Source organism: Pleurodeles waltl, chromosome 6 (genome assembly GCF_031143425.1).
Source record: "Pleurodeles waltl isolate 20211129_DDA chromosome 6, aPleWal1.hap1.20221129, whole genome shotgun sequence".
NCBI classification, from domain to species: Eukaryota; Metazoa; Chordata; class Amphibia; order Caudata; family Salamandridae; genus Pleurodeles; species Pleurodeles waltl.
In genome coordinates, this window is record NC_090445.1 from 1,604,955,412 (window position 1) to 1,604,978,530 (window position 23,119).

Below are 23,119 nucleotides of genomic sequence, written 5' to 3' on the forward strand. Positions count from 1 at the left end.
CCATAAAGTAAACGGTACTGGGGTAGGACCCCATCCACCAGTCTCTCCAACTCCTCCGAAGTGAAGGCAGATGCCCTTTCCCCAGACACTCAAGCCATTGTCGCTTCCAGACACAGGTCACAGCAGCACTTGCAGTGTAGGTTCTCTTCTGTTGAAGGTCAAGTAGCAAGTAAGTGAACAGATAGATAATGGCGGTCACTTCTGCGGCGGTGCGTACCGTCACAGCCAGCGTACATCACCATTGGCTCCTGGAACCCGTAGGTCCAAATGATAACCAATGCGGTGTTGCACGGCAGTCCTCGACCGCCTCCCGCAACGGCGCACAACGGCAGCGGAATTACCTCATTTCCACTTGTCCCTCCTCACAGGTCAGACAGCCCTCATTTCAGGGGGGCACAGGCCATGGCACCTAACTGCATCACAGCAGACATAGGCACATCAACGGACCTAAACGTTCACATACTGTTTCTGTAACAAAAGAAAAGCATATTAATCTGAGTATATGTTTGAATATTACCATCTGCTCACTGTTATTCACCCTAGAGTTTAACCACTGAGGATGAATAGGAGATGGAGACATACCGCCGTGTACAGACCCCTGGTGGACCTGGCGACAATGGAGGACAGGCACATTATCCTAACCTACAGACTTGATAGGGCCACAATCCAAGAGCTGTGTGCCCAATTGGAGCCAAACCTGATTTCAGCTATCCGCCACCCCACAGTTATCCCCCCTCTAGTGCAGGTCCTGTCAGTGCTCCATTTCTTGGCAAGTGGGTCCTTTCAAGCGACAGTGGCCATGGCATCAGGGATGTCACAGCCTATGTTCTCAAACGTGCTGACCAGAGTGTCGTCTGCCCTGATGAAACACATGTGCAGCTGCATCGTATTCCCTCAGGTGGAGGATTTGGCCACTGTGAAGGCTGACTTGTATGCAATGGGACATATCCCCAACATCATTGGTGCTATTGATGGTACACATATTGCCTTTGTCGCCCCCCCGGAAATGAACAGGTGTTCAGAAATTGAAAGAGCTTTCACTCGCTGAATGTGCAGATGGTGTGTTTGGTGGACCAGTACATCTCCCGTGTCAATGCTAAGTATCCAGGCTCTGTGCATGATGCCTTTATGTTGAGGAATAGCAGCATCCCATATGTGATGGCTCAACTCCAGAGGCACCGGGTGTGGCTAATCGGCGAGCTTATGGTCCCCACACAGTTGATGTAGGTATATGGGCGGGAGGTTGGCCCTAATGGTGAGTGTCTGGCTAACAGGTATCCCTTGATATTTGCAGGTGACCCTGGTTACCCCAACCTTTCATGGCTATTGACCCCAGTGAGGAATGCCAGGACAAGGGCAGAGGAACGTTAAAATGAGGCACATGGGCGAACAAGGAGGATCATTGAGCGCACCTTTGGCCTCCTGAAGTCCAGATTCCGGTGCCTCCATCTGACAGGTGGATTCCTGTACTACTCACCCAGAAGGTGTGCCAGATCATCGTTGCATGTTGCATGTTGCACAACCTGGCCTTGAGATGCCAGGTGCCTTTTCTGCAGGAGGATGAGGCTGGAGATCGTCGTGTGGCAGCGGTGGAGCCTGTGGACAGTGACGAAGAGGAGGCAGAGGAAGAGGAAGTGGACAACATAACTACTACAATTCAACAGTACTTCCAGTGACACACAGGTAAGATACTGTAACTTCACCTTCCATTGCAGTTTTCTGTTGGACATTGTACATGGCAGCCTGATTTTCCGATTTCTATGGCCACGTACTGTACCCTTTGGCATCTCTATTTTCAGATATCTGTGCCCCACTCTGGCTCCTGGTGTGTTTACTGTCGCCCACTACAGGTCATACCTATGTATATGTAACTGTACATTCGAATTGCAATGTTTACAGCTTGTTAAACTAATACATATTTCAATCAATTGACAGACTCCATACTTGTATTAGTTTCAAGGGTGTTTATTTCTGTGATAATATGGGGGTATTGCAATGGGTTGGATTGATGGTGGAGGAATGTCCAGGATAGAGTACAGTCTATTTGTATCACATGTGCATTGCCCAAGGGGGCATAGGAAGTGCAGCAATGGCAGTTCAAGGTGGACAGGGTGACAGAGTGGGACACAAGGGTGACATTCAGGGGAGTCTTATTTCCTGGCGGGGGTCTTGGCAATGTTCTCTGGCTTCTGCCTAGATGGTAGGGACCTTTTGCGTGGTGGTTCTCCTTCTGCAGGGGGTGGGGTGCTGGTGGCCTGTTGTTCCAGTGGCGGGGCCTCCTGTCCACTAGCGTCAGCGGAGGTGAAGGGCTATTCATTGGTGTGGCTAGTGTCAGGGCCCTGTTGGTGTGCCACTGCCTCCCTCATGGTGTTGGCCATGTCTGCCAGCACCCCTGCAATAGTGACCAGGGTGGTGTGGATGTCTCTCAGGTCCTTCCTGATCACCAGGCACTGTCCCTCCTACAGCCACTGGGTCTCCTGCAGCTTGGCCAGTATCTGGCCCATGGTCTCCTGGGAATGGTGGTATGCTCCCAGGATGTTGGTGAGTGCCTCGTGCAGAGTCGGTTCCCTGGGCCTGTCCTCCCCCTGTCGCACAGCAGTCCTCCCAGCATCCCTGTTGTCCTGTGCCTCTGTCTCCTGAACCGTGTGCCCACTGCCACTGACCCCAGATCCCTGATCATCCTGTGTTTGTGGGGTTGCCAGTGGTCCCTGTAGTGGTGGACACACTGCTGATTGATGTGTCCTGGGGACAGAGGGATGGGCCCGCTGGGTGGGTGCTGTGGTGGTGTTTCCTGAGGGGGAGGCTCTGGGGTGGTTTGGGAATGTGGCTGGGTCACCGACTGTCCAGAGGTCCCTGATGGACCAGGTTGGTCATCCTGATCCAGGCGTGCAGAGCTTCTGTCATCACTGTGGGCCTCTTCTTGGGGGGGAACTGGATGTTGCTGGCACCTCCTCTCCGGTGACGTTGTGTTGGTGTCATGTGGGGATGTAAATGCAGTGTTATTGTTACTGCGTGTGACATCTTGTGCATGGGTATATTTCCCTCTATGGTTGTTATTACCAAGGCAGCTTTGGCTTGTGTGAGTTGTGATTTGGTTGGCTAAGTGATTGTCACTAGTGTGCATGCTGTGGTGATGGGTGTCCATGCAGATCTGTGATGGGGTCCATGCATTGGTGTTGCATGCAGGGCTTGGTATTGGGATGGGTGGGTTGTGATGGTGGGGTATATGTGAGGTGGTGGAGTGATGGGGGTGAGGGTAGGGGTAGGAGTTTGTGATGGCATGCAGGTAGGGGGGGGATGAAGTAGTAAAGATTTGACTTACCAGAGGCCAGTCCTCGCGCTACTCCTGCCAGGCCCTCAGGATGCATGATCGCCAAGACTTGCTTCTCCCGTGTTGTTAGTTGTGGGGGAGGAGGTGGGGGTCCACCGTCAGTACTCTGTACAGCTATCTGGTGTCTGGTTGTTCCACCTCTTCCTGATGTCATCCCTTGTTATTGGATGCTGTCCCACGGCGCTGACCCTGTCCACGACTCTCCAGCATAGCTCCATCTTCCTTGCAATGGACGTCTGCTGCACCTGTGATACAAGTAGCTGTGGCTCTACCCAGATGATTTCCTCCACCATGACCCTTAGCTCCTCCTCTGAGAACCTGGGGTGTCTTTGTGGTGCCATGGGTGTACTGTGAGTGGTTGTGTTTGAGGGTGTGTGGGGTGATGTGTTGGGGTGTGTGCTGTGAGGTGCGTGGATGGTGTATGGGTGATGGTGTTTTGTGGCTCTGATTAAGTGGGTGCTACTGGCTTGTCTCTTTCTAGATTGTCAATTTGTTGTGTGTGTTTTTTATATTGGTGTGGGTGTGTGGGTGTGGTGTGTGTATGTGTGTCAGGTGTGTGTAGTTTGAATTGTCCAATGTGGTGTTGTTTTGTATCTGTGTGTGTATTTTGAGCGCAGCGGTCTGTACTGCCAATGATTTATCACGGTTGAATGTCCGCACGGTGATTTGTGGATAATAATGCAGTGGGCGTATTTCTGTTGCCGTAACGGTGTGGGTTTTGATACCGCCATTTTATCACTGACCTTTGGGCTGGCAGACTTGTGTGTGTGTCTGTATAGTGGCGGATTTCTATGTGTGGGTCATAATACGTTTAGCGATATACCGCCGCGGTCGCGGTATGTTGGCGGCAGTCAGCATGGCGGTAAGCGGCACTTATCGCCAATGTCATAATGAGGGCCTATGACTTATATTAACAGCCTAATGTAGAAAGCTGCACTGACACGTATTTTAAAAGTTCTCATGTTTTCATTTTTGGTGGTCACAATTGTACCTATCAGATGTAACAATGTGCTGATAAGGTTTAAATAATGCTAAAGTCTATTTTAGGCTCTAGATTAAGTGCTAGTATTAAAACAAATTTGGGGGTATGTTTAAGAGCCCCTAGCGCGATTCCAACACCACATTAGCATCATTTATTTACGCTAATGTGGCGTTAGAAGGGCAAAAGCGCTGCACCATATTTACAAAGTGGCGCAATGCACGCATTGCGCCACTTTGTAACCCTTTGTGCTACATTATGCCTGCACCAGGCATAAAGTATTCAAAGGGGGTGTTGCCTCGTTGGGGGGGGGCAAAAAAATAGTGCAAGGAAATCTAAGAGATTTCCCTGCGCCATTTTTTCAGCACTTTTAACGCCTGCTCAAAGCAGAGGTTGCAAGGAGATTTCCATTGGTTACAATAGGCCTCTGGGTGCTTTGCAGGATTGGCGACAGAATTTTTTATGCTAATTCTGCAAAGTGCCAGACTAGCATAAAAAAGTCTGACACTGGTCCCCGAATTACAGCCCTGGGGCGCTGTATTTTAAAAACAGTGCACACATGGTGTCGTTAGTGGGTGCTAAGGGGCACACCAGAAGTAGGGATGCACTGTGTGCAGCACCATTTAAAAAAAATATGAACTTTGTTTTTTTAATGTTTTTGTGTGTGATTTATGAGTTTGAAGGGACGTGCACATAAAAATAAATGCACTTCTCTGTTCTATCTAATGTGATGCATTAACAAAGTATTACAGTTTATAATGAAATGTTTTACTTATTCTGATGGTATATTATTAATGCTGAAGTTACAAGTTGCATATCATGTGTGTTTTATCAACAGATATTAATGTATTTATATTTCTTATGTGAGCATATCTAGGCCTGCAGAGCTCGCATTCGAAGTCACGTAAAAGTGATGAATCGTTGTTCTTTCTAACATGAAATTTTCCTCTCGGTTCTGTTTTCATAAATAGCAATAGGTTCCTTTTAATGATTGCACAGAGACTTTGTGTAGTAACAGTGAAAAAGGAACATCCAGCCCTGTGTACATAGCTTGAAATAAATTGTTTCAACTAACACACAGATTCACATGGGAGTGAGACAAGTCCATTGTACACCCTCGGAAGAAACTGGATTGTTACTAGTGAAAATAAAATGTTATAGAACTGTTTGGATTCACAAAGAAAGAGAAGACGATCCCAGACCGAACCTAAGAAAATACTGGGCTGTTGCAACCTGACATTTTATTGCTTTTTGATTGAATGATGCCTCTTTTGCGTGATGTGAGTCCACTGAACTGACAAATCAGTTCTTCATAGGGATGGACTTTGTAAGTTTCAGGCAGCCTTTCCTTGGCTTGTGAGAACTCTTGACTCTGTGCAGTTCTTTCTCTGCACTTTCCTGATGATATCTGACTGGACTTTGCTGCTGATCTAATGCTTTACTGATGAAGACCCCTTGAATGCTGTTCCTTGGAGAGGTATATCTCCCCTGCTGATTGCCATTTCCCTTGACATGTCCTTCTTTTTCTAGAATAGAAGCTAACATACTGACACTCACTCTTTTTATTTTTCTAGTTAGTAATCTATAGCCCTAGATATATTTTTCCAAATAATTTCTGTCTTCTTTTGTATTTTGCCCGCATGTGTTTGTTCCAAAACATGCATTTCCTAATTTGGTTAGTTGTATGGATAACCTATGTCCAACCCAAAATTTGCAAACCTCACGTAATTGAGCTTGACTAATTTTTTACAATCTGACCTCAGACATGTTTCTGTGTTGCAAATTATTTCCTTAATGATATGTATTATTCCGCTTGAATGTTTGTGTTAATGCTAATTTGATTATATTTATTTTGTTGTTTTGGGCAGCCAATGGTGTTGAAATAGCTTTACAATCTGATTTTGCACACAGTCTTCATGACATTAGCTTTGCGGTTATAAAATAAATCTTTGAAACTTTTAATTGATTTGAGTCTCCTCCCGTGGTCCCATTGGTCATGGTGTGGAAATTGTGTGGTGTTAATTTAAATTTGTGTATGGTTCACCACACTCTTTCTGGGTCAAAAGGTCTGTCTACCTCCGTAAAGTGTTTGATTCATGTGAAGGATGAAAAATGCTCTCTCGTATTCTTCACCCACTGGTCCAATTTGTGTCCCTTATTTCCCTTCTTAATTCAAGGATTTCCTTAAGGATTAGCTTAAATGTTTTCATTGCCTCCGATTTTTTTGAAGCTCTTCCTTGGAACCCCATCCTTGAAGAATTCCAGCCCTCACTGGTCTGAAGGAGGTTTTTCAGCTTCGGCCTTTTCTCTACACATGCCTTGCACCAGCATTCTCATAGCTAGTGGAAGGGGTTGCCCTTACCTCTGGCAGATGAAGACCGGGAGAATAAGACAGGCTCAGCCCCAGCTCTTGACAGAAAATCACACATACAACAATATGTAACACAAATACCAATCACAGCTGTCAAGCAGAAGCAGATTTGTCATCCTCTATAAGACATTAGTGTTAAACAATCCTTATAGAAAATTAACCTACTGAATAGTGTCCAGTACCAACACATTCCCAGACTCCCTCCCAAAATCCCATAAAGCTAAGTCAATGTCATATCTCTGGTGAGATGTGTGAAACTCTTGAAACAACCTCAATGCTGTATTTTCTGACTTGCTTTCCAGTGCTTAATGGGTACCCACAACCCCTTCAATGAGACAAGTAATGCAGGTCTTCTGCTTTACTTTTTTAATTTGACAAATGCAAGAACATTGGATAACCTGCTAATGATAACACCAGTAAAACACAATTAGTCTTCCTTAGCTACTGTAGAATCTTTTAATCAAGGAAAGGTATTGTTAAACCGTGCACCAGGCAGCAGAATCATTAGCCATTCTTTGTATCTATTGCATTTGCTAAGGTTATCTCCGATATTGTGATTTGGTCTCGTAATATGATAATAGAACTTATCAATATTGTTATTTCACTTCACCACGCAAATGCTTCCTCCTGCTGTATTAGGTTTATGCTATTGAAGTAAAGCATTGTTCTGCATTCTAATTTTATGTGCTGTGTATTTTTATAGCACACTTTTGTTGGGCAAATGGAGATCACACTCCTGAGGGCCTGCCCTTTGTTCAAGAAGACAGGCTGGCGGCAGGGGTAGAGAATGATGACCAGTGGGCAAAACGTTTTATTTCCGTGGGCTTGTAGCGCAAAGGTAGCCACACATCTAGCGTGGCCTTCCTAGCTCCTAACACCCTGTGTTCAGAGACCTTGAGAGTGGGCAGAATAGTGAACTCTGGGATTGATAGATGCCACACATAGCTTGAAAATCATTGCAAGGCGGGAGTAGATCTGGTAGCCCACTGGTTGGTGACCACACCATCTCCTCAAAGCACTTTCTGGGCATAAATATGGCACCCTGAACCTCAGATCATGCCAGAACTTGAGAAAGGACCAGAGAAGGACTGCCCTGCTACCCCTGGACTTGGCAAAGAGAGGCTTCACTGTCTATTGAACTGCATCTGCCACACCTTGGGCTGACAAAGAGAGGACTGTGTCTGTGGCTCCTGTCATGAAGAAAAGTCTCTCCCAAGACCCAGACCAAAGAAGTGACTCCAATGGTCATTTGGCTGACCCCCTGGAACTAGCATAAGTGTCATCAAAGCTGATGTACTCCACCTCAACAAGTAAGCATTCACTGACTGCCACTGGGCACCCCAAGAAGCTGATCTTTGATGGCCAAAAGTTACACCAAAGTCTGCCAGGTCTGGGAGTGTCATCTGAGTCCAGATTGGTCATGCAAGAGAGACACCAGCCTCCACCAAAGGATATAGGTGGGACTTCTGTGAACGGAGAATGGTAGCCTAGCAGCAGCTGGCCATCTACTGGCTTGAAGAGGACTTCGAGGGACCCAGACTTCTGTGGTCAGTCACCCCACCTGGCCCGTGGACTGAGGAGTAACCGCAAGAACACCATCATCGATCGCACAGCACCCACAGCATCCTTGAGCATTATCCATCTTCTGCAGCCACAGCACCAGGACCACTCCATTGAAGTCTATGGCAGCTGTGCTGTAAAGTTGATAATTGAACTGTAGAACACTTTTGTGGCCAGGTACTTGTCTACAAGCTCCTTATTGCCCCTCCCCCAGACGTTCTCCCTGTCAGATTTGGCCACCCAAGAAGGGCCGGAAAAGTCAAACACAAGTTTTACAATCTTTTTCAGAATTTTACAAACCTCATGGTTACTAGTGCTTGTTTGCAATTGTACTGATATTTTTCTTCAAACATCTGTATCTCTGGAATCCTCTGGTGGATTTTGCTAATCCTGGATTCTAAAAATTCATATAGATATTCTATTTGTATAAATTGGTGTTGGATTTCTTTCATGTGTGACTTTTTTATTTTGTTGTTAGGTACTGTTAAATGCTTTACACTATTTTCTTTGTTTAGGCCTTGTTGCTCGCAGCCACAGCTACCCAGGACTGGGCTTAAGGTTTTACAAATGAGCCCGACAGGATTTAAGACAATGTTTGGGAGTGTATTACAGGGTAAGGTCACACAACCGTATTAAATAATACACCCAAATCCTCACAATACATTTTAAAATGTTGTTACTAATATAGCTTTAGAGCCCGCTGTAGCGGGCTGTACCGATGATTAAATGCTCGCTCCACGGTTAAAGGCCATAGGGAGTGGGCCTTTAATGGCTGGTATCACACGCTACGGTGGGCTCTAAAGCGATTAGAACATGCAGCCCCTAGAGGGCAGAGTATTCTAATTACTAAAACAAAGGCCTCACGGAGCCCAAGGGGGTTAAAATCTCCTCAGGCTCCGTGAGGTCTTTGTTCACAGCAACAGCTTCTGCCAGCCATTAGAAGCCCATAGCACTCTACTGTCTTCAATGGAGCTCCCAACATTCCAATGTACCAATTCAGTAGATGTAAAAAAAAAAATTTGCACCAATCTACAGCAGTTCTTTTCAGGTTCTTTTGAAACAGGTTCTATCACTAGTCTTATATTCACTGTACTTCTTTTTTCTTTTCAAATGTTCTTATTGGAGATAGTACAAACTGTCAAACATTACACGATCGAAATTGAAAGATTCACAGGATACATGTGTTTGTCTCACAGGAGAAAGAGACAAAATACAGTAAAGAAACCTCCGTCAATGTATGATAAGCTTGTACAGTTGGTTTTAATGTAGGATAAATATAGCTTGACCAGAACAAAGTTTAGCTGAGATATTTAATTATAAAACAATTTGACATAAGACAGGCAAGGGGGACAGAGAAAGGGGGAGGGTTGGAACATCTTTAAAGGAAAAGGAGAACATAAGGTGGGAGTAGAGAGAATAAAGGTAAGGAAGAGAGGAGATCCTATAGAGGTAAAGTTAGTGGGTGACTAGAGGGGGCAAGAGAGCAAGACAGAAAGAAAGAGAGCAAGAAAAAGGCTGTGGTAGGCTAAGGGAGATGTTGAAAAGGTTAGGGACTAAGGGCAGAACTGGCCAGCAGGAACTATAATCCGCGGGAGTAGTGAAGATGGTTAATGATCAGGGAGGGTTTTGCTTTTGAGGGTATAGGTCCACAGAGTCCCAAAGTTTTCTAGATGAGTTTAGGTTATGTGCCATACAAAGATAGATGTCATCCAATGTTCTTGTGAAGAACAGCCAGTTAAACCAGGTTTGGAAGGAGAGATTAGAGGAGCTTTTTCATTCTGAGAGAATCATTTTAATTCCCAAGTAAGCATAAGGTCAGTCTGTGGAAGTAGATGAGAGGGGGAATGCAGCGAAGATCCCTAGTAAGATGGTGGAAGAGGTAAGTGACACTTGTATCCCAACAAGCTTGTGAATTAGGGATTATATTTGGGAATAAAGAGAAGAGATGTATTTACAGTAAAAAATATATGGGTTGAGGTGCCTGGTGGAAAATTGCAATTCCAAAAGAGGTTGAAATCAATGAGACTGAGTGTAGAAATTCTAAAGGGACTCCAGTATGTGTTATGCAGTGACCATAATCTGGTTTGAGCAATTGATGGTGAGATTTTGTGTTTGAAATGGGAAGACGAGGGGCCAAATGTATCAAGGCTGTTTGCATTCGCAAACGGTGCAAATCGCAAAATTCCACAGTTTGGGGATGCAAAAATGCCTTTCAGAATGTATGAAAGCCATTCGCAGTACAATTTCAAGGAATTGCTAAAACAGCGATTCCCTGAATTGCGACTCCATTAAGGGAATCACAAATTGCGATTCTCTAAATAGGTAATCACAAATAGGGAATACCTATTTGCGAATACCAATGCACATGTATCATGCATTTCCGAAATGGGAATTTGGAATTTAGAAAATGAAATAACCACGAATTTAAGTTTGGTGGTAAGCATGTGCAATTTTAAAAAATGCATTAAAATGGATTTTTAAAAATGACTTGTAGCACACACATCCCCCTAGGGCATGTGTGCGCTTTACATGTCCACAAACATTTATTTTTGGGGGCTGCATCAAAGGGGGCCTTAGGCCCCCAGCATCCTGGGATTTGCATTACCTAATTTGCAAATTCCTAACAGGAATTCGCAAATTCGGACATGCAAACCATTCGCCTGTAGGCCCATAGGGATGAACGGAGTCCCATTCCCTAATTGCGAGTCTCTAATAGCGTTTGCGATTTTTAAGAAATCGCCATTACTGATTCGCAATTTTCATACATCCCATTTTGCATTTCTCAAATAGTGAGTTCTTAAAAATCGTTATTTAAGAAATGCAAACCGGGATCTTGATACATCTGGTCCCAGATCTTTTTGAGCATGGTAAGAGGAAATGGTAAATGCCGGGGAGGGGGATGCAGAGCATGGGAAGCCCTAACAGTTTTTTTTTTATGAGGTATGGTTTTGTAGATGTTAGAAGGGTATAGTTTTTTGAGGCAAGATGACCGGAGGCATTGAGTTTTCATAAGAAGTCAGGGAGATCAGGAGGATGGATTGGTTCAAACGTTCTAAGTAAGAATTTCAGTTTGAGGAATTGATAGAAATCAATATTGGGGAGATCAAATGTAGTTTGGATTTCAGTGAAGGTTTTAGGAGAAAAGGTGTTACCCATGTCCCCAAAAAGACTGATACCTTTGAAGCCCAATCTTCCCAGTGTACTGTATGGTTGTCCGGCTTAGTGTGTTTATTATGCCAGAGGAATGCCATATTAGATTTGTGAAGTCTGTTGATCAATTGGTTTTAAGAACTCTAATGTATAGAGGAGTGCTGAGCAGGAATGAGCAATCTCCAGACAAGATGTGGTGAATAGGTAATAGGGTGTTGTGGATTCCTTTTAGCACCTAAATTGGGCGCCCGTATATTAGACATGCACACATTTTATTCACTTTTATTCATTTTATTATATTTTAGCACAGCTCAAATTGAGCTTGTTGCCTGTTGCTTTGCTGAGTATTTTATTACATTCATGTTTATGATTTTTCAGAGTTGGGAGGGAGTCAGAACTTTGCTTTGATTTTTGTTTCAAGTTCATGCAGGCTTTTACTTGTCTTTTTATTTTTAGCAGCCATGAGATTAATTATAGAGCCTCTGGCCCAGACTTTGAGGGTATCCAAAAAGTTCCAGTGGAAGTGGATTGTGTTACGACTCTGCCATCCCATCTCTAGGGGGTGCTGTAAACGGAATCTGTAGCCTGGGAATCACCATTAACACTCACCAAGAATCCATTCCTGACTCCTGTTTGCTTCCCTTCTCGATATGGAATGCTATTGAAGAACTACATTTGCTTTGATGGACTTCAGGTCCCATAATGCACTGCCTGGTAGTCGATAAGACCTGTAATCTGCTGTCTATTGCTTCCTATGGGAAACGTCAGGTTGTTCCTTTGTACTGGATTCTCTCCTCCAGGAGTTTTGAGAGACTGAAACTGCACTCACCTGTGACCTGTCTTGTGCGGCACAGTCATGTGACTCCACCCTGGGTTTGCTGCTGCCTGGAACTGCTTACAAGCTGCTATTTCCTGACGCTCCTCATCGTGCATTGGAGTTTGATTCCTTTGTGTACCAGAACCCTTGTTGGATTGTGTTCCAGTCCTGTTCCTGTTCTGCTTCAGCCTGATCCTCCTCTCTGTTTCTCAGCCTTGTTCCTGCTTGTTTCAGCAGGAGTCTGCTTCCTGTTTCTTAGCCTTATCCCTGCTTGCTTAATCCAGAGCCTGCTCCCTGTTTTCCAGTCCTCTTCCTGCTTGTTCCAGCTCCCTGTGTTCAAGTCCTGTTCTTGCTTGTTCCAGTCAGAGCCTGCTCTCTGTTTCCCAGTCCTGTTCCTGTTTGCTTCAGTCAGAGCCTGCTGTCTGTTTCCCAGTATTGTTCTGCTTGCTTCAGCCAGTGCATGCTCCTTGTTTTCCAGTCTTGTTCCTGCTTTGCTTCAGTCTGAGCCTGTTCCCTGTTCTCCAGGCCTTTCTCTGCTTGCCTCCTAGTTTGTTCCTCTGTTTCTGTTTCCTATTAGTTTATTGTGTCTGGTAAGTGTACTATCAGTCCTCACCTGTGTATAAGTGTTTCCCTTTGTACTGGGGTTGGTTCCTGGTTTCCAGGAGGCAATTCCTGCCCAATCCTTTGTCTAGTGTTGTATGTAGTCTTTATAGTCTTTAGTGCCTAACAGTGACAGTGTGCTATTGCTGTTTTCCAGGAATTGCCACTGTGTTTCCAGATGGACCCACAAGGGCTTGTCTCATGTATGCAAATACAATCCTTGTTTGTGCCCTAAGGGTCCAGAGACAGAATCACTTCTGCTGCATCCTTTCTATGGGGCTTGCGGGAAGACTATCTGTAAGAGTAATCTGCACAGAGGCATTGACGTTCCCTGTTGCTGTGGGAAGTTCTGAGCCTTACCCTGTGTACAACCTTAGTGGTAACCCAGTGTGTTTGTCCATTACTGATCCATTCCCTGTTTGTTCACACCTAGGTTGCTCTGCCTTCACTATCCTGTTTTCTGTGCCTTACCATAGCTGTCCTTTCCCCGTGTATGTCTTTAGCTGCTCTTCTGCTTCAGTACTCAACCTACTTGGGATATATTCGGTGACCTCAAAGGGTGCCCCAACCAGAGTCCTGACAGACCTGCCCGGAACCATGACAGATTGAATGTGATTGTCTTCAATATAATTTGATATATTTACTCGGATTTCAGCTTTTAGGGGCTACTTCAACCAGAATACCATCTACCCTCTACAATTTGGTGGGAAGACCCAGCCAAGAAGGTCAAGCTGAAGGGATAGGCAGGCATGGTCAGATACCAGCATATGTTAAATTTTCGGGTTGGAGGCAGATTTTAGCAAGTTAGTATCAACTAGTAGATAATCTATTCTAGATAGTGAGTTATGGGCCATGAGTAAAAAGTATAATCTCTACCCAAGGGCTTGAAAACACTCCTGGGGTCTGTAAGGTTCAGGGACCTGTATAGGTTGAGAGCTGTGTTTGAACTCTATTAGTTCTGAATTCGTTTTTTTTTTAAATCAATCTAGGTTTCCATCTTGGGAGAGACTGAAATATCCTCCTAGGATGGGCCCAGACTTTGGAGGAAGATCCAAAATGGATTTTATCAAGGATGACTAAAATGATTGGTCATCCTTGCTTGGGCATAAATGTTGATAATACATAATTCAACAGTGTTGTCCTTGACAGAGATGTTCACCGTCCTACCTTCCTTATCCTGAAAAATGAGGGATGACAATGAGTTTGATTTTTTTTTAAAGTTAGAACAAGAACACTATTCTTTTTGTAATGAGCAGACGAACAGAAGTGGTCTGCAATCCTGTGGTAGTCAAATGTATTTGAGTCATTAGTATCTACCCTGATTTCTTGCAGTAACATCATGTCCCCTTTTAATTTACAATATTCATTATTTCTTTTTGCTTTTACCTAATGGTTTAGATCTGTGGTATTAAGGGATACTATTTCAATTTTTGAGTATGAAGATGTCTTTGTCAGGGGACTCTGAGAGGTGTATGGGTGTAATGTTTAGAGAGGGCAGTTTAAATAACCAACCATAGCTTAGAGAGGAAAGGAGCGAAGATGAGGAAAAGAAGCAAAGTAAGGAGGGGATAGAATAAAATGGAGGGAGAGGGAAGGGAGACATAGACAAAACATAAGAGAAGCCCCAAGATTAAAACTGTCCAAGCCCACCCGAGAACAAGAGTGCTCTCAAAACCACCCTACAGGCATAAAGAATGGAGATACGACAGGAGGATCGTCACAAACAGAGTGCCACTGTAATATAACATGTATAAATGGAATTAAGCAGACTAGGGAACAGTCTTGTATATTGTAGATGATCCTTGAGATGGGGAAGAGTTGATAGTATGGAATCTATAAGTAGAGGGTGCATCATAGTATGTATATTTTAGTCATGACTAAAATATCAAGAGAGACATGTATATGACTGGAAGCTGTATACTGGTGTATAATGATGACCATGTGAGAATATAGTTAGTGGCAGTACAAAGGGCCAGTAACTTGGACAGTTTCTGTATTAGCATACAAGTACAAGTTCGGATAAATCACAATAACATTAACCTGTACGATAGTTCGGTGAATAGTTAAGAGAGGGGTTCCTATCAGATCAGGCTGCATAGAGCCATTAAGACACTTTTGGTGTACTTTCAATACTTGGGCAGTTGCTGAGTTGACACACATACATATTAGTCTTACAATATTATTAACCTATTGGAGAACAACAATGATTAGCCATAGAGGAGTTTGTCTCCAAAAGTAAGTGGACTACTTAGGGCCTGATTTCGATGTTGGCGGGATTACCGCCGTCCCGCCAAGATTGAAGACCCAAGTATTCCATCAAGCTGAGGGAGTTATGATCTACTGCAATTCAACCTTCTCTACTCCAAGAGAGTGCACTCTGTCAAGCGAGCAGTATCCCACAGCTGACACGGCAGACTACAATGCCAGCGTATAGCACACTGTCTCTGTCAAGACGGCAGGATTGCTCTGACCAAATTTAGATATCACAGTCGTGCTGGCAGTGTACCAGTGGCAGTCCCATGATGGCGGGAGTCTGTTGCAGGACCTGTGGAGCATTGTTCCATGGCTTTGTCTATTGGATGGATGCTAGCAGCTCACACTTGATGTATATAGGACAATTATGAATACCTGCAAAACACACCATAAAACACATTCCATTTTGGACCATGATCCGTTGTCATTCCTCTGCAGAACACCATTTTGATGTAGAATTTGACACAAAGGACACAGACTTTTCTCTGTTTTGGTCTCCGCTGTTATTTTTCCTTTTATTTTATTTCATTGATTTTCCACCAACTTTTGAGGCACTAGATTTTTGTTTTGGACACTGGCAGGGAGGAGGAATCCACATTTTACAGAAAGAGAATTGTTAGTTACGGTGGATGAAATTATAGAGTAGAGCCATAATTGTTTGGCACACAAGTACAAAGTACAACCATATCTCATATGGGGCAAATGTGGATCAGAATAGTGGACAGAGTGAATACTGTAGCTAACAATCTACACACACAGGAGGAAATTAGGAAGAGGTGGAACGACCTGCGGGGGGTGAGTGCATTCCCTGGCCTCCAAGAGTGACCTGGAGGCCCAGACGACTGGTGGTTGTTCTCCCAGACCCCCTTACAACTCTTTTCCTGGGAGGAGAAGGTTTCGCTGATCCTATATCCTAAAGGCTTGGCAGGACTCCCTGATGGGGTGGAGACTGATTAGTGAGACATTGCTAAATTGAACTTATCACAAATGGAGTATTTTCCCCTAAAGTTAGTTGCACAGATTTTTTTAAAGACCTTTATCAAGCCATAAACATCTAAACTTAAATCTTCAGAATATCTTATTTCATCCAAATTACTGGCATCATGGTTGTATTTCTCTTTTTAACAATGCTCAATATGCGTTGTCAGATTGTGGATTATTCCTTACATTTGCCTAGTCCCTTGCTTTATTTCAAGGTAAACGCAAAAAACAGGTTCCAAACTCCATCTATTTGCACATGAAGGAAACGTGTAAGTGTTTTTTTCACCTATTACCTTTATTTACATGTGTGTATTTATTATAAATGTGTGTTCATTGTCATTATAGAGATTTAAATAGGCATTCATAACTCACATTTTAACAAGTATTGTCAGTGGTATTATCAAATTGCTACAACTACCACGATGTCCTGGTTTTGTCTCTGGAAAACAATAATGTTAGTTGATGTGATGTTGCTCAACCTCCCTTTTCTTCCATATATGTACAAATGTCAAACTTTTATATATTTGTCCTTCACCATTTCATGCTGTGTATGAAAACTTCAGTTGCTGTCTTGAACTAGAATGTTGTCACCTTCTTGCTACTCCACTGAATTGATGTAATTGCTCACGTAATTCATAGTTTGTTGATTCAAAGATTTCCAGTTATGTTCTGCGGCATGCTGAATATAAGTAGTAACGATACACAATTTACTTTGCTGTGATCATATGATGACCAATGCTATTAATTCTAATAGGTTGTACTATAGTTTGTTTTTGAGGCTGCTTGGCCTTGGAATGATTTAGCTCACAAATATCCTCTCTACTGTATTGGGTTGCATGCCTGGTACATGTAATGTTCACATTCAAATTAACATATCACATTTCAGGACACCTCTACATCTTTGTTACTGATGTTTGCTTCTGTGTAAAGTAAACTGCATGTGTAAAGTAATAAAAAGCACAAAGAGGCTTAATCATTTCATTAATCACAATTTGAACTTTGTGGTTGCTTCATTTGTAGCTGAAGACTCAGTTGAAGTACAATCCAGGCATTTAATTTCAATATGTTTGTATCTCATATTAGGTCTAACACTCAGTACCATCTACCCCATCTGTGGTCCTTCAACATCAAGACACACTACACCTGTCACAAACAGGGAGGCTATGCCACAACAGGAAACTGCTCCACCCACCCTGTCCCTGCAACTATGGATTTTCCCCCAAATTCCCCCCCAGCCCCTTCAGGAGGGAATATTCCTTCAGACCACCAGGAGAGGATGGCAAGACCTCCACTACCACCTCCAAGAGATACCAAACTCCAATGTGTGTCTACTATTCACTCTGTTGACGATTTCATGAATATATTTACCTTTTTTGAGGACAGTTGTATTTGTACATTGGATTCCAAACACTTTTTGCTTACCAAATATATTTTCATCCACCATGATGGACTTTATTTCATTTTTTCATGTTCCTTTGTTTACATATTTCAAAGATGTTTTAGTCATATTTATGTGGTGCAGCACTGCGCCGCGACAAAAATAGCTGCGCTGCACCACTTTAGAAATACAGAGGTGCGCAATATTTAGAGGAATACAGCACACCCCTGAGTTTCCCCCTGTACTGGCGCTGAATTAAGCTGCCTAGCGCTAACACAGGCATCCTTGCACCCTAGTGCAAGGGTGTCTGTGTTGAAGGGTTAGATTGTTTATGTGTAGGAAGGTGTCACTGCAGATAAACAATCTATAATGGTGATTTGGCACTTCTACGTGTGCTGCAAAAATGCAGCATGCATAGAAGTACGAAAGCGTCATTTTGAACAATTGTTTATGTGCAGGAAGGTGTCCCTTCCTGCATGTAAACAATCATTCTTGGCATTTTGCTTCTTCTGTGTGTGCTGCAGAATCCAGCACACCTAGAAAAAGCAAAAAACGAGGAGGAATAAAAGCATTCCTCCTTGTTTTGCATGCTAACGAAGGGTGGTGTCAGTTTTTGGGGCTGCCTCAGGGTTACATCAACTCATAAATCTGAGGCCGCATCAATAGCAATGGGTGTTGCAGTGGAACACCCACCGCAAAACACCCATTGCATACCCCTCTGACGCAGAAAACTGCGTCGGAAGGTCCAAATTTACAAGGAGGCGTAATGCCACAAAAAAGTGCCAGTACACCTCCTTGTACATATGGAGCAGCGCTTAGCACCACCGGAGCATCACAAAAAGTGATGCTTTGGTGGCGCTAGGGGCTCTTAAATATGCCCCTTAGAGATCAAAATAAATTCACATGAGACAATGTCCATGACTAGTGTAGTATATATTGTGGTATTTCCTTTTGTATGTCTTACTTACATCATCATTTTCTAAACCTAATAATCAATAAGACTCAAATAGAAATGAGAGATAACAATTTGGTTAAGTTTTCCGATTTTGTTTTAAAAAAAGGTAAAAATTAAACCCAGAAATCTCAATGTATTGATTTCATACATTTGTAGGTAACAATTCCATATCAAAATCCTAGATGAGTCTCACAAACCATGCATTACCTAAATAGTCTCTGCCATTTAGACTTTGATGCTTCACAACCTTGACACCATGAAAGGAGAAATAATCCAAAGAAACATATGAAAAAGGCAAACTATTATTGATTCATGTCATCAGCTGGAGCCAGACAGCCTGCCTCAAAATAGGAATTCGACATCAATTACACCCATAGTCAAAATCATTGGGCTACTGTATTTTGTGGACACAGGATCATTAGAATACACTGTGGCAGTATCTGAGGGCATGTCACAACCAACATTCAGTGCTGTGCTACAAAACGTTCTTTCTACTATGATGAGACACATCAGCAGCTTCATACAATAACACAAAATGAAAATGTAGCTAATGTGAAGGGAGATCTGTATGCTATGGCTTGACATATTCATGTCAGTAGAGCAAGTAAAGCAGCACATATTGCCTTGGTGGCAACATCTAACAGAAAATAGGTTTAATACAAACACAAGAACGTCCATTCAATCACAGTGCAAGTTGTTTCTGTACAAGATCTGTACATCCAAATTGTATGTCTGCCCCAGGATCAACCCATGTTTCCTTCGTAATTTCCAACAGCAACATATTACTGCAAATGCCACAACGTTGAAATGTCCAAATGAAAATGTCATGGTGAAGGATCCTAAAACAGAATAACAAGGGAAAATGAATGATTTCACATAGGAAAATAAACTCAAATGATAAGTTAGGGGGACACATATACTTAGCACAAGCAAAGATAATCTATGACAATAAACACAGTAGTCAATGTATGGAATCTTTGATCTATATACACAGACAGCTGCCGGTGGGTTGGAAGAAATAGGAAGATTATCCCGGTAGAGTGTCTCAATTAGAGGCTCCACCAATAAGGGCCAAATCTTGTGCTATCAACAGTTAAAGGCAAGATTACTTCACAAATGCCCCGGTTGGAGAGAATAGCTAATTAATTATATGTGACATCTCTCTCTGCATAGGAATGACTAAGGACATTTTCCTTTACGGAAGGGGTGGTCTCACATTCACAATCCCCATGGCATACCTATCTCCCATCGTTCAAGTCTTGCCAGTACTACACTTCCTGAATACTGTTGCCTTAACATCAGGGATGCCTCATCCCATGATCAGTCTGGTGTTGAAGGATGTACTGTGTACATTGTTGAAATACCTGGACAGCTAGTTTACCCAACGAGTGGATTTGGCCTATGTGAAGGCAGACTTTTATGAGATGGGACCCATTCCTCATGTGGTAGGAGTCACTGATGGCACCCACGTAGCCCTGGTCTCTCACAATGCCAATGCACAGGTGTATAGGAGCAGGAAGAACTACCACTGAATCAACATACAGGTGGTGTGTCTGGCAGACCAGTACCTCTCACAAGTCACAACCAAGTTTCCAACATCTGTGCATGATTCCTACATCATGTGGAACAGCAATGTCCCACATCTGATGGCACAACTACAGAGAGGGCCTGGCTGCTTGGTAAGTTTGCATTATATTGTTTGTTTGTGTGTTATGTCACCCATCATCACAATATAGCTAGCCGCAGGACCTATTTATGAGTTGTTCTACCATTGTGTTCACAGATGACTCAGGCTATCCAAACCATCCTTGGCTGTTGACACCAGTGAGGTACCCAGTCACGGCATTGGAACTCTGTTATAATGAGGCCCATGGGAGAACAACGCGTGTAATCGAGCGAACATTTGGGCTCCTGAAGGAAAGATGCTGGTGCCTGGACCTACTTAGAGGAGCCCTCCTCTACTCATTCCACAAGGTATGCCACATAATCGTTGCCTGCTACATGCCTGCTGCATGCTCCACAATCTAGCCCTGAGACGTCAGATACCATTGATAGCAGCTGAGGTGGAGGGAACTGGACCAGTAGCTGGAAATGCTGACTAAGTCTGGCTCTCAGAGTTCAGAGAGGAAGCGGACGAAGCGGACGTCGGTGCCGGGTGGCTCACGTCCCGGACCTGCTGCGGAGTGAGGAGTGCAAGACGCGGTCGCGGACGCGCTGTTGCAGAGGCACGAGCCGCACGAGCCGGGGGGGCTGCTCGTGAGACCCTTTGTTGCCGGTTTGTTGCCGGTGTGCCGGTGCGCATCCCAGCTGTTTTCCGGCTGAGGGGCTGAGGGGGCTGAGGGTGCTCCCCTGCTCCCTTCCAGCGGTAGACTTGCTGACTCGCCGCCTTGCTGTCTTGCTGTTGGACCTAGGTTGAGGAGCCCGGAGGAGAGTCAGAAGGAGTTGGAGGAGTCAGAGGGAGTTCTGCTGCCTCCCCCCGTGGACCCCGTGGACCCCCACAGACCAGGTGCCCAGACCAAGTGCCCAGGGGAGCAGATTAGGAGGAGACCAGGAGGAGACTGAGAGACCGGGAGACCGGAGAGAGACCTGAGAGAGACCTGAGAGAGACTGGGAGAGACTGGGAGAGATAGGGTGAGACCGGGTGAGACCGGGTGAGACCGGGTGAGCAGCTATCTTTGTTGTTTTTGGGGGCTCCCTGGTCGGATCTTGGCGTGCGGGACACTCCTTGGCCACCTGATCCCTCCCCCCTCCCCATTTCTACCCTCTGCTTCTTCTACCCTCTGCTTCAGTTTCTGCCTCAGCTACGGTCCCGGCCTTGGTGCCGGTGTTATACTGAACGCAGGAGTATCTATGGGGGGCCTTGCAAGTCCTCTGTGCAGTAGACAGCAGTATATACTGATGCACCTGGGCCTGGGTGCAAGGAAAACTAAATTAAAGATAAACACCATTACTAACTACTATAGCTTAGTGAACCAAGTGAACTTAAACTTTGAACAGGCGCAAACGCAAAGCCCCCAAGCTAGTGACCTCCCATTACAGCCATCGGGGGAAAAGGGTGGCAATAATATGGGGGGGGATGAACTAGAGCTCTCAGAGACCGGGTACCAGGATACTTGCCTACTCCAGCAGCGACTGGATGGTTTATCGCGACTATCCTGTCCAACGAATAACCCCCTCGGGAACGGCGGAGTGGAGTCAAATAACTTCCCAGAGTGGGGCAATTTTCCGGGAGAGCAAAGAAAAAGCAATGATTCACCTTATCCCGAACCCCAAATGGGACTATTAAACTTCGGGAACTCCTCATTAACACTCCCTCCACGAAGTGCCCAAGCAGAATTTACAGTACTCCAAAACATAATGGGTCCCGAAATAGAACAACTACCACCTAAACAGACCCATAAACTTTCAGAGCCACAGCTTCACTGCGAAAGCCAAACTGTAAAAACTAATTTAAAGCTGTGCAGACTCAATAGTAGCTCCTTTAGTCTGGAACTGTCCTCGCCTGACAACTCCGTTATTGGTAATACAGACCCCCAACTAAACAGTATAACGTCAGAAGATCTAAACTTCCTGGAAGACAGCATAATAAAAGGCTACAGAGGAGAGGACGATAAGAACTTAGAAGGCCAGATAACTAACGAGCAAAGTGGGCAAAATTGGGGAAACAGAGATGACCTCTCATTAGATCAACCTATTCTTAGCATCATGAAAGTCATATGTACAACACTGGCCTCAATTGCAACAACGATCATGGCCCAGTCTCAAAAATTCGACGATCAACTCGAGCTGACTAAACAATTTACATCCTCAATACAGACTATAGATTATAGGATGGCCCTAGTAGAGGGCGTAATAAGGGAAAACCTGTTACATCAGGCAAAGGCTGACAAAACGGACAAGATGGATAGACAAGCCTGTGGACCACTGCTGGAAAAACTATTGGAAGTCCCGAAAGTAATCAAAGATATAATTGAAGATTGCAAACATAGCCTTAAAAGCACAGAGGTGTGCAATCACGAGTCAGGAAAAACAGAATCCAGATCAACTGAAAGGCCAAGAGACAGAGTAGATGGAGAAGGGCACTCTGGTCCAGGACGAGAGATTTGCCCAGACGCAAAAAAACAGTCAGACAAGATGGAGAGAACTAACGGAAGTCCTGAACCTGGAATCAAAGCCTCAAATACAGTAGAAAAAAGGTCTCAACCTATAGGCAGACGGAAAAACACATGGAAAAAAGCCAGAAGAAATAAAAAACTACCACCAAAAAAGACTTCAAACATGCCTCAACAGACAAGCCTAAGAGCGGAAATCAGGAATATAGGTGTTGAGCCTGCCCAACAGCAGCATAGAGATGACAACATCAAGTTTGAGAGTCTCGAGAGCCTCGAGAAACCTACCGACAAAGTCATTAATTTCATAAACAAAAATCCTGGATTACTGTGCGACAAAAGTTGCACTCACCATTCCCATATAAATCGTATACCCATTGGCCCCAGGGGATACCAAGCAGTTGGGCACGAATTAGATAAAGGAAGGAGGCCTGAAAAAGATCCTGGCACAAATTACGGGACAAAAGAGGCAAACGACTCCCTAGTTAATGGACAACTCAAATGGAGCCCAGAAACATCCAAATCATGTGCCAGCATCGATAAGTACCTCCCAGCCACAAAAATAGAACACTCAGCCCAGGTACATTACTCAAACACAGAAGGAGACCATTATGGAAAACGCCAGCAGCCTCTGA